The 12,360-nt window shown below is 49.5% G+C and overlaps 1 protein-coding gene and 1 long non-coding RNA gene across 6 annotated transcripts in view; both read left to right on the top strand.

Moving 5' to 3' along the window:
- The window catches only part of SHROOM3 (shroom family member 3), a 350,654-nt gene that overhangs the window by 174,555 nt on the left and 163,739 nt on the right, over window positions 1-12,360 (top strand). The gene's annotated exons all lie outside the window — the stretch shown is intronic.
- On the top strand, window positions 4,204-12,259 carry LOC138843552 (uncharacterized). Its single transcript, XR_011378390.1, has 2 exons — window positions 4,204-5,710; window positions 8,046-12,259. It is a non-coding gene; the product is annotated as an uncharacterized lncRNA (long non-coding RNA).

Here is a 12,360-nt window from a genome sequence, read left to right as displayed (position 1 = left end):
GGGTCCCTCCTGGTGCTGTGGTCAGCACACAATGGGGCACAGTAGAGCTGCCCGGCCCGCCCTCCCAGACACACACTGTGTGCCCATTGGCTGAGCTGAGCAGATGGACGCCTGTCTACGTCAGGCTTCTACGTGGGCCCCTGGCTTTGTTGTTGTTGAAAGGCAGATACAGAGGGACAGAGATCTTCCATCTGCTGATTGGCTCCCTAAATGCACACAAGGTGGGGGGAGGGGGCAGCTGGGCCAGGTCAAAGTCAGGAGCTGGGAAGTCAGTCTGGTCTCCCAGGTGAGTACTGGAGTCATCACCTGCTGCCTCCCAGGGTGGAAGAAGTAGTAAACAAAAGGGAGAACAGACAGAGGTCTAGAAAGGGACTGGAATGGGACCTGAACCCAGGCACTTTGATACGGATGCAGGCGGCCAAGCCCTGTCTCGACCACTGAGCCGAATGCCTGCCCCAGTCCCTGGTTTTTGAGTGGGTGTTGGGGGGTGACCTGTGAGTTCAGGGGTGGAGAGCTGGGTGAACACCTCCCCCACCTCCGGAGAGATGGCTGCTTTGATATATCACTGGTTAACAGGAACAAGTTGGCCAAGGTTATTAGATCCGACCTCTAAAAGGCATTTTCTTTTTAATGAAATACCCCAACCCCAGCAATCCCAGTGGTCACATTTTGGAGCCATGTTGTCATGTGGTAGGCTACACCCTGGGACAAATGGCTGATTGGGGGAGGCAGGGAGCCCAGCAGTCTCAAGTGATTTTGCTTTTTATGTTGGACAGACTAGATTCAAAACAGACATCAAAAAGTCCCTTTGAGAGAAAAGCTCTCTGAGAACCGGGTGTGGCCCGAAACAGGCGGGATGGCCTTGCTGCGCCCGCCCTTTGGGGTCAGGTGTGCCCTGGCCTTGGGCACTGAAGGGAGGACTTTGCCTCTGCACTCGGGCGGGGTTGGAAAGCAGCAGCTCTGCAGGCGTCGGAATGTGAGTGAGCCCTGGCCTGAGAAGCCGGTTGGAATCCCTGGGTTTGTTCCCAGACTCCAAGCTCCTTGGGGAGCAGTCAAGCCCCCCTATAGACCCTCCCCACCCCAGCCCATGGGCAGCGTTCCAGACATGCCCAGCCTGGGGCCAAGGGGGCCAGCAGTTGGACTCCCAGGGGAGCCCAGCACCAAGTTCCTGCCTTATCTTTTCCCTCATAGCCACGGCTGACCAGATATTTATGCCACGATTTCTCAGTGCCTGATTAGTCAGGGTTCACTCATTCCTCCATCTGATGCCATGAAGGTCAGTGTCATTATCCTGGGTTGGAAGAGAGACGAGGGACGAAACTGTTGGACAAATCTGTCCAATTGCACAAAGAAGTTGGGGAGAAATTCGCAACATGCCGTTCTTCTCTTATTGGCTGTTCTGTCAAAAGGGGTATTAGGAATCCCTAAATCTTGCCTCTAGCAGTTCCATCCTGGCACTAAGAATGCCTCAGGTCAAAAAAAAAAAAAACAACAAAAACAAAAACAAAAAAAAAACGCTGGCTTTCTTCACTGGATCACTGTGCCTGGGAGGCAGTCAGGGATGTAAAGACAATGAAATGAATTGGGTGTGGAGCCCGGCTCGGCGGCGTCTGGCCAGGTGCACAGGCATGTGTGCCCCACCTGCTCATCTGAAGAAGTGAAAGCCAAGCCGAGGCGCTCGTTGGTAAAGCTGAGCTGGAGCCTAAACTGGGAGGGACGGCCCCTGCTCTCCTGTGGACTTTCCTAGAGAGGCCTGATCTTTTCGTTTATGGCAAATTTCAGCCGAGGCCCCTTGGCTGGGAGGCCGGCCGCGCAGCCTGCAGAGGCATCTCAGGAATGTGGATGGTGTGCCTGCGGAGTGGCCTCGGAGCCCTTCCTGGGCCATCTGCTGTGGGCCGGGAAGTCTCATAGCAACAGCTTCTCAGGAATGGTGCTTTTTTTCCCCCTTAATTAAAATTAACTAACACAAAACCCAAAACTGCTCCATTGCTCTAGAAGAATCGGGACAGCGTTCAGATTCTTCCTGCAGAATGATGAGCTTTTAAGGAAGAAAAGCTCCTGCCTCCTTAATTCCTGTTCTTTAAATGAGCAATTTGTACTTGGTGTGGAGGGCTTCATTTTTCTCCCTGGGGGAAGATTTTTTTTTTTTTTTAGGATGGAGTTGACAATGAATTTCCAAAGCTGTGGAGAAGACAATTGGCAAAATATGATTGATAAAAGTGAAAAAGTGATGAGATTTTCCTGGCGTGTGTTCCATGTATACTTTTGCCTGTGTAATAAAGTGAACTTCATAAACCTCCTAATATGAAACTGAGATGAACTTCAGGCAGAGGTGCTAATTGTACTGTGACACTATTTTTTAAGGCGCCTCAAATTTGTGGAAACTAAAATTAAATGGTCGTAAGTTTATTTGGGTGCGTAGTCTTTCCATAATACGTGAAAACTCACTCATGCAAGGATTTCGAAATTTCTTTGCTCCAAAATAAACTTACCTTAAGTTTTTTTTTTTTTTAAGATTTATTTATTTGAAAGGTAGATTTACAGAAAAACAGATTTACAGAGAGGCAGAGAGAGTGAGAGAGAGAGATCACCTGTCCTCTGGTTCACTCCCCAAATGGCCGCAATGGCCGGAGCTGAGCTGGTCCTAAGCCAGGACCCAGGATGCGGGCACTGCAGGCCGCAGCTTTATTCTACCTGCTCCGCCACAGAGCTGGCCCCCAGTTCTTTTACTTATTATTTTATTTGAAAGGCAGATAGAGAAGACTCCCTCCCCAAGTGCCCACAACAGCCAGGGCTGGGTTGGGGCCAGAGGCAGGAGTCAGAAACCCAATCCAGGGCTCCCAGGTGGGCACCAGGAACCCAGTTACTGGTGATAGCACACGCTGCACCAGGTGCTGATGTGGGACGTGGGTACGCCAATCACCACGCTAAATGCCCACTCCTGAACCGAAGTTTCATTCCATTTTCCACAGAGTTTTTGAATTATCCTCTTCTGTGTTCCAGCAGGAATCCCTTGAATCTGCAGTCACAGACCTCAGTGAGAGGAAGGGGCAGCAATATTTGTCACTCCAGATTTTTAAGTTGATAAGGCGTTGAGTTAGCGATTTACTAAAGTTCAAGTTGTGGCCGGCGCCGCGGCTCACTAGGTTAATCCTCCACCTTGCGGCGCTGGCACACCGGGTTCTAGTCCCGGTCGGGGCGCCGGATTCTGTCCCGGTTGCCCCTCTTCCAGGCCAGCTCTCTGCTGTGGCCAGGGAGTGCAGTGGAGGATGCCCCATGTACTTGGGCACTGCACCCCATAGGAGACCAGGATAAGTACCTGGCTCCTGCCATCGGATCAGCACGGTGCACCGGCCGCAGCGTGCCAGCCGCGGCGGCCATTGGAGGGTGAACCAACGGCAAAGGAAGACCTCTCTCTCTCTGTCTCTCTCTCTCTCACTGTCCACTCTGCCTGTCAAAAAATAAAAATAAAAATAAAAATAAATAAAGTTCAAGTTGTTCCTCTGGAAGGAAAACATTGTAAACTGGTCAACACCTGAAGCCCGGGAGGACACCCAGATGGGGACAGAAGAGTTCTGTTTTATCCACATTCTACCCCTTACTGCACCATTACAGGAAGGCCCAGTCAGCCTGTTGCATTTCTGCGTCTCTATGGAGGTTACCTACAGTCACATAGGAGGAACTCGGATCAGTGAATCTGAATGTCTCTGTAAAGGAGTGTTATATGCTGTACAACCCGGGAAAAATATTTCCATGACGGCTTTTATCTTTCCTTCGTTTTGTAGTGTAGTTTGGAGCACTTCCCTTAAAATTTTTTTTTAGTTGTAAGATTTATTTATTTATTTGAAAGTCAGAATGAGAGAGAGAGAGAGAGAGGAAGGGAGAGAGTGAGTGAGTGTATGTTTCATTCTGCTGGTTCACTCCCCAAATGGCCACAACAGTCAAGGCTGGGCCAGGCCAAAGGCAGGAGCCAGGAGCTTCATCCAGGTGTCTCACATGGGTGCAGGGGCCCAAGCACTAGGGCCATCCTCTGCTGCTTTCCCAGGCACGTTAGTAGGAATGAGCAGGGGAGCAGTTAGTACTCCAACTGGAGCCCATATGGGATGCTGGTGTCACAGGCAGCGGCTTTTACCTGCTACGCAACTCTCGCCCCGCCCCCTCCCCCAAGTCTTAGGAAATAAAACTTCCCAGTAGAATTACAATATTCCAAACAATGTTGCCTATACATATGAAGGCATTTCAAAAGGTTCTTGGAAAATGGAATTAAAAGCTCTCTTCATTTTGGTGCAGAAAGTTTTGAAATGTATGCATGGTTTTTTCAAAATATGGATTTTCAGTGAATCCATTCAAGACCCCTCATATGCATGATTTTCAGGGTTTTTTGTCCCCAAATGAACATATCTTTTAAGTCCATTTTCCATCTTTAAGTCCGCTCATATAAATCCTGACTATAGTACATATTTGGGATACTTCTCTGTATTCTCAATTGCCCCTGTGCTTTGCTGCTCCGGGGTCCCTGGATTGAAGGTAGCACTCCTAGTGCTCACAGGGAGGGCTGGCAACCCCAGGAAATGGATTTGAATTCTGAGTTTGTTTTCTGGAACGTGGGTTCCTAACGGAGTCTTAAAAGGGCATGACCACTTCTCTGTGCCTCATGGCTCCGATATAAAATTTAACCAACAAATATTTACAGAGTGCCTGCCGTGTGCCAGCTGTGCCAGCTTCAAGGTGCTGGATTCAGACCTGAACGAAAAGGTACCACAGCTCCTGGCTCACATTCTCGGTAAGTGGCACCAGTAACAAACTGAAAAACACCAAAGCACTTAAAAACAATTCCTGGAAAATGGAATTGACAGAGAAGTTTGTTTTGGCACAAAAGATTTTGAAATTTGTGCGTAGTTTTTCTCTTAATACATGTTTTCCATGAGCTTCCGGAAGCATTCTCGTAGTCAGCTGTGGAGTAGGTAAAGATGTCAGTTTCCTGAAGGGTGGTGGGAGAAGGGCTCACTGAGAAGCCGATATCTGAATGAAGAGTTGAAGGAGGTGAGGGAATGAGCCGTGGGGTTATCTGAGGAGCACCAGGGGCAGAAAAGAGAGCATGTGCAAAGGCCCTGAGACAGTGCCTGCCAAGGAGCTGGGAGTCTGTGCTTGAGGAGCAGAGTACAGCACAGGCAGAAACTAGGACAGGCAGGCCATGTGAGGCCTTCTGGGCTGCAGGAAGGCATTGGCTCATTTTGGGAGGGGGGGGGTTGTTTGCTTTTTTTTGTTGTTGTTGTTCGTTGGCATTGGCTCTTACTCTGAGTGACCCCTGGGTGAGAACCTGCCTCCTGAGCTGTTACGAGGATTTAATGAAGTCCTTTGTGTGTCATCTTCAGCCCAGCACCTAGCACACGGAGAATCTTCCATTCTTGCTATTGTCCGTTCCATTATTATTTCCACCACCTAATGAATGGTGTGTGCACACAGCACCGTGCTTTGTTCTGATCAAAACCCATTGTTCCTTATGAGAATTAAACTCCCAGCCTTGACCTCTTAAGTGTTCAGTTCTCTCAGCCAAGAAGGTCCCAGCTCTCTGTCTTCACACATACACAGGGGAGAACTTAACTTTTTGAAAAAGTGGCCTTGTTGAAGCTAAGCCGCTGTTTCTTTCATAAAAGTACCAAGGCTGTGCTCTCTAGGGACGGCTGTAGTTTGAGACATTTGGTTCAATGTGGGGAGCAAACCGGACTAGACTGAGTTACTGGAATTAAGACTTATTCTATGCATCTGCTCTCCCACAATATGGCGCTGGGAGAGAAGTAAACAGCTTCCGCACAGCTGCCTCCAGTTCAACTAATAAACTGTAGGACTTGCTATTGATTGGAGGAGAGCAGCGTACTCGGCGTGTGGGCAGCCGAGTTGGGATTGGCGGAGGAGGACTATAAAGGAGGAGAGAGACGGCATGCACCGGGAACATCTATGGGGAACATCTAAGGGAACCCGTGCAGCCCCCGAGAAAGCCGGCCGGCGGTGTGCCGCTCCCCTGCGGAAGTGGGGAATGTGGCCAGGGGGAACTGCCCTTCCACGGAGGTGGAAGGGATAGTAGCCAACCCGGGAAGAACCAGCAGCAAACCCGGGGAGGGCCGAGCAGAAGAAAGAACAGCGCAGGGTCCTGTGTTGCTCCTCCACGAAGAGGGGGAGCGACATAATGGTGCCGTGACTCGGATAGGAAACCTAGGTCGGATAGGAAACTTAGGACGGATATGAAACTTAGGAGGGAAGAAACGGGAAGAAGCAGGAAAATATCGGAGAGAGAGACTAGCAAACAGCCTAGGGAAAAGCCGGACGAAAGAGGTGCCGGAGGAAGCTGTTGAAAGCCTAGGCATAGACTCGGATACGGACTACGGGGGGAAGCTGGGAGAAATCTCTAAGGTCGAAAGCGAAAGTGAAAGCTAGAACAAACAGACTCGGACGCGGACTGTGGGGAGAGGCCAGGAGAAATGAGGGAGGAATATCGTTGGAGGAAAGCTTGGGGAAACATACCGGGTAGAGAAAAATGTTAGGGAAATTGAAGCCGCGGGGGGCAGGCCGAGGCGGAAACGGAAGCCACTTTGGGGTTCTCAAGTTAGCCCGGGAATAGGGGGCGAAAAGTTGAAGCCAGAAGCTGAAACGTGAGCCAGGTTGGGATCCGTCTGATTAGCCCGGGGAGCAAAGGACGGGAAGCCAAACCATGGGGCGGAGACGTACGCTGGGTTGAATTCGCCAGGCTAGCCCGGGGAACTTAGATTGAATGCTAGTGGTGGAGACGCAAGCTACGCTGTGTTACTCGCGGAAGCCGCCGCGTGCAGAGAGAGCACGGGGCGTGAATAGATAGGGAACGCTGGCGTAGGCCGTGGTTTAGACGCGAAAGGGTTAAGCGTGGAGACCGCGGAGCGCGCGAAGCCAAGCCGCGCAAAGCCGGGAAGCTGCGCAGATGAGAGAGGCGCGCGGGCTGAAGCGGCGCAGAGCCGGGAACCCGCCGGCGGGGCGAGGTGCCGGAAAGCCACAGGGATAAGAGAAACAGAAGTTTAGAAGTAAGATGAGAGAAATAGGAATGCTGGAAGATAGAAGTAAAATGGGAGAAATAGGAATGCCCGGAGATAGAGAAATAGAGAAATAGAAAGGCCTCCCCTCAACATGGCAATGAGAAAGCTTGGATTCGGTCTGCCTGATTAAGTGAGGCGATGAGCACCTGGGCGGCTAGCAGCTTATGCACCGCAGGTCACCGAAGACAGGCACGAATTAACATCAGTAAGGCCTCCCCACAAAAAGGCAATGAGAAGGCTTGGATTCGGTTTGCCTGATAGAGCTTGTAAGCCCCTGCAGGCAGAGCAGAGCATGCGCTGCAGGGCACCGAACACAGGCACGCATCAGCGCCTAAAAACCTCCTCACAACATGGCGAAGAGAGGACCCGGATTCGGTTTGCCTGATGGATAGGACTTGTAAGAGCCTGTGGCAACTCTAGCAAGTAGAGCAGAGTGTGTGCCGCGGGACACCGAAGACAGGCGCGTATCAACGCCAAAAATAAAAAGAAAGGGGGATCTGTGGGGAGCAAACCGGACTAGACTGAGTTACTGGAATTAAGACTTATTCTATGCATCTGCTCTCCCACAATATGGTGCTGGGAGAGAAGTAAACAGCTTCCGCACAGCTGCCTCCAGTTCAACTAATAAACTGTAGGACTTGCTATTGATTGGAGGAGAGCAGTGTACTCGGCGTGTGGGCAGCCGAGTTGGGATTGGCGGAGGAGGACTATAAAGGAGGAGAGAGACGGCATGCACCGGGAACATCTATGGGGAACATCTAAGGGAACCCGTGCAGCCCCCGAGAAAGCCGGCCGGCGGTGTGCCGCTCCCCTGCGGAAGTGGGGAATGTGGCCAGGGGGAACTGCCCTTCCACGGAGGTGGAAGGGATAGTAGCCAACCCGGGAAGAACCAGCAGCAAACCCGGGGAGGGCCGAGCAGAAGAAAGAACAGCGCAGGGTCCTGTGTTGCTCCTCCACGAAGAGGGGGAGCGACAGTTCAAGTTCCAGCTACAGACGTGCCGTTGAGTTCCACTTTGCCCATGTGATACCCCAGTGTACTCAAACTTGAGGATGGATGTCATTCCCTTCTGTAGGCCAGTGACCTTGAAGTGGGGAGCAGCCTATTGCAGATAGAACAAAGACAAGGAGTTCATGCTTAGCAAGCATTTGGATGACGGCTTGACTTCGAGGTCCAACGCCAAATGGTGGTACTTCTTTCTTCCAAGATCTGCTTTTTAAAAGCCGAATTCTCCAGGAAAAGTTGCCTTATATTCTCCGGACCAGAAACCTTAGTTTGGGGATTCTGAGAGTAAAAGCAACTGACTGCGGAGGCTCTCTCTTGCGCAGGGGTGATAGCCAGGGGCATCCTTGTCCTGCAGGCCTCTCCCTGGTCCTGAAGCAGCACGGACAATGCTGTGCTCCTGTGGGCAGATTCCAGAGTCAGCCAGTTTGTCCCATCACTGCTGCCTGCTGCCACGCTGTCACAGGTGTATAGTTCAATGGGTATAGTAGACCACAGCTTTTTTTTTTTTTTTTTGAGAAAACATGTGTATGGTGCTCGTTATATTCTAAATGACTGACAAAAAGGCTAACAATTGTAACAACCCCGTGACAAAGAAAAACACAGTTTCACAGATTAAACAGTTGAGATTCCAGGCACATAAGTAGCACAGCTGGGATTGGAACCCAGGCTCTCTGCCAGCAGGGTCCCCACTCTTAACTGCTGTATTGGCTTTGCCCACAGAATGCTTTGTCTAGTCCTGTGTGCACTTTTTATGTGTGGTACCTCTCTGTTGATTTAGGGGGAAATGGCCTGTGGCATATCTGTCTATTTTATTACACTGTGTGCAGTTAAAGAATGGACCCTGGTGATACCCAGTGCCTAGTGTAGTGCCTGCCGCATACAGATACTCAAATATTTGTTGAGTGAGTGAGAGAGGGTGAGGGTGTGACATGAACAAACAGTAGTAAACTCGTGCAAATGCCTCCCCAGTGTCAAGAGTCACAAGCATATGTGATTGCAGGTTGCCACTTCTACCAAAAACAACAAAAAAATTTAACATTGAAAAGTTAAAAAGCAGAAAAGCTTAGGGGTGAGGAACTAAGAAGACAATTACTGGAACCAACCAGTGTCAACAGCTTCATCTCTTGTTAGATGCTTGTTGCTATTTTAGTGAATAGGTCACATCACCTGGAAGCCTGTCCCCCTCCCCAAGGACCCTGATATCAAACGAACTCCTGCCATGTGACAAGTGGGAAAGAGCAAAACGGGGAGCCATTGGGATGCCATGAATTCCACCAAATCAGGGCTTTGAGTTGGATCCAGTGTGTTTTACAAATGGACATTGAGACTCAGACTTGTTATAGAATGGAGACAGGAACCTTGCATCTGGCCAGTGCCAGAGCATTTTGGGGGCAATGAACTCTCAGAGCCTATGATGAGATGTAAAGATGATTCTTTGAAAATACCTAAGGGAAGCTTGTGAGATCCAGCCAAGGGAAGCCAAGAACACCTCAAAGTGAACCTGGTGTTTAACAGCTCTGGAGTCAGAAGGCCTGGGTGTAAGCCCCAACCTTGGCATTGCCAAATTTGGGACTTTGAATACACTACTCACCATCCCTCTTTTATTACCGATTTTTTTATTACCTGGTGAGGCTGTGTACACTAAATGAGACAATCTGTGGAGAGCCCTGGGAACACTGCCTGATGCCCAGTGGGAGCCCGAGAACCATTTACTGTTATTATTGTTTAGAAAGTAGGCAGACATTCACTCTCTCTTTGAGTTGCATAAGCAGTCAGTTCAGTTGACCTTGAACGTCAGCTCCTTTACCCTCCCTGAAGTGTGGCTTCCTGGAAGACTTGGTAACAGGGTTAATTTAATGACACAAGCCTCCAGAATTATCTAGACTGTATTTTCACTTTACTATCATTCACACAGTGATTTTCATTCTCAGATTTGCTTTTCATGACTCTAAGGTGGCTGCTATGGCTCTGAGCATCATGTCCAAAGAAAGGAAAGAATTTGTGTTTTATCAAGAATGAAGAATGGTTTTTCAAAAAGTCCTCAAACTTTGCTCTGGGTCAGATCTCATTAGCTGGTGTGGTGTCCTGTACCCATGCCTACCTGATAAACCAATAGAGAGTCATTACTACCATGGTGTAGATCGGAGATGATTGATCTCTTGAGGCCATTGAGGCCATGGAAGTATCTGCATTCCTGAGTATATAGTTCTCCGGTTCTTCAATAGAATCAGAATATTTGTGAGGTTGAAGGGGACAGTGACCACTGAGTAAAAAATCATAAGGATCTCTTTCTCCTCTCCAATCCATCTGTCCATCCATTCATCCACCCACCTTGTTCGCTCTCTCTCTCTAGATACAGAGAAACACACACATCAAAGTGATGGACCTGAAGGGGTGGAGATGAGGGAGAATTTGACCATATTTTTCAGTTTCTAAGACTCCAACACTGACCCTCCCAAGAAATTCCTTTTTTGTTTAAGCGTCTTTGTGGGTTTAATGTCACTTGCATCTCTTGCCACAGCAACAAAATCCTACAGTCCTACTCTGTGCCTCCTCCCAAGCTTCTGGGATTCTGTCCCCCCACATCTGGTGGTGTGAGACTGTGGCTCACCAGGGAGCCGTGGCTGGGCTCTGCTGCTTGTGCTCTGCAGTGCCTGAGCCTTAGCACCTCGTTAACTCAGCCTACCCCCCTTTTCCAAGTTCCACCAGCCACAATCAACAGTGCTGCTCCTGACCCGGGAAGAGCTGGCCCAGTCTGTCCCCTTCAGCAGGGGCTCCTTTGGGCCCCTGTTCCCTAGCAGATGCTAGCAGGAAGAACATACCCTGTGTCTCTGAGGGAAAAGTGACATCTGCCCATCCTTCCTAAAATAATTGCATGGCCAGATCTCAGTCGAAAAGTCCATTTTTCATAGACAAAATCACTTGGAGTCAGATACACAAGTGCCTTTGACAGAGTTAAAATGAGGCGACTCTACTACCGTTGGCCTGACTTCATAGGAGAAGAGAATTCTAGATTAGAATCAGTGGGGAATTAGTGGAGAATCTGACAAGGCAGCAACTGGGAGTGCTGAGTCATCATTGAGATCAGTGTAGCCGTCCGGGGAGGGCCGGTTGGACTAAAAGGACTAATGAGGAAAATCCCATGGAAGTGGAAATATGTCCAGTCTGTGTAGCTCAAGAAGTATGAATAGCTCTTTTTTTTAAAAATGGTAATTTTTACTTTTTCATTGTGAAAATGTCCCCACATTCTTGAAAGTAGAAAGAACCACAGATCCGCACGCCCCCATGCTCTAGCCGGATGACTCCCATGAAGCAGAACGCAACCATGAAAGCAGGGAGCAGGCCCCAGTGAGGCACACAATACTCGGTGACAGGTGTATTCCTGAACTTGTCAGGAGGAGACAGGAAGTTGAAATCCAAGATGTTTGTTCTTCCTAGTCATAGGTTAATGAAATAATTGCCAAATGAGATCTGGCTCCTAGCTCTTTGAGTAGGGATTATGTAATTTGAGGAAGCAGACTCCATGGCTTAATCTCCAAATTGCCCAGGGGGTAGGAGCCCTGAAAGCCCCCCATGCCCCCATCATCCACAGTGACAAGACTAAGAAAGCAAGAGGCAATGCACATTTGCCATTCAGGAAGCACTTATCTCCAGTCTCCCAGGCACTGCACTGGGCTTTGCAGGCAGGCAGATCTGAAAAACAGGGTCCTGGCTTTCAGAGAATGCAGCCTCTGGAGGGGGAAATAGGAAACATCGGGAACTGTAACCGGCCTGCTCTAATGAAGTTTTCCAGTCCCCGAGAAAAGGTGAAAGTGTTTTCTAGGAGAGTGATTGTCTTGATGTTGGGAAGGATGAGTAGAAGTTAGGTAGATGGATTTCGGCATTCTAGACAAAGTAAGCAGTTTGTGCAAAGGCAGAGTGGTGCTGGAAGGGACCTATGGCGCGTTTGTGACCTGCTGAAAGACAGGGTGTGGAGGGGGTGGGCCAGGAAGTAGGGAGCAGGGGCTAAAATCCAGCCTGGGCCTTGCTGCCTGGGACAGGTGCATCCACCTGCAGAGCAAAGTGCACTTTGCTGATTTGCCCAGGGTGCTGATTTGCTGGGGTTAGTGCCAACCGAGCGCATTCAGTGTTCTTTGACTGGGGAGTATGTGCATGGGTGCTCATGAATTTGACCATGGCCAGCAGGAAATGCAGAGTTATTGGAGAACTGAAAAGTTGAAGTGGGACAAAAATCAGCTGTGAGTGTGAACAGAGACCTTCTGGCTGCATTTTGGAAGGTGTTTTGAAAATGGC

This window comes from Oryctolagus cuniculus, chromosome 8 (assembly GCF_964237555.1).
Source record: "Oryctolagus cuniculus chromosome 8, mOryCun1.1, whole genome shotgun sequence".
NCBI classification, from domain to species: Eukaryota; Metazoa; Chordata; class Mammalia; order Lagomorpha; family Leporidae; genus Oryctolagus; species Oryctolagus cuniculus.
The sequence above is the reverse complement of the archived record's forward strand: the minus strand, read 5'-3'. Positions and strand labels throughout refer to the sequence as shown.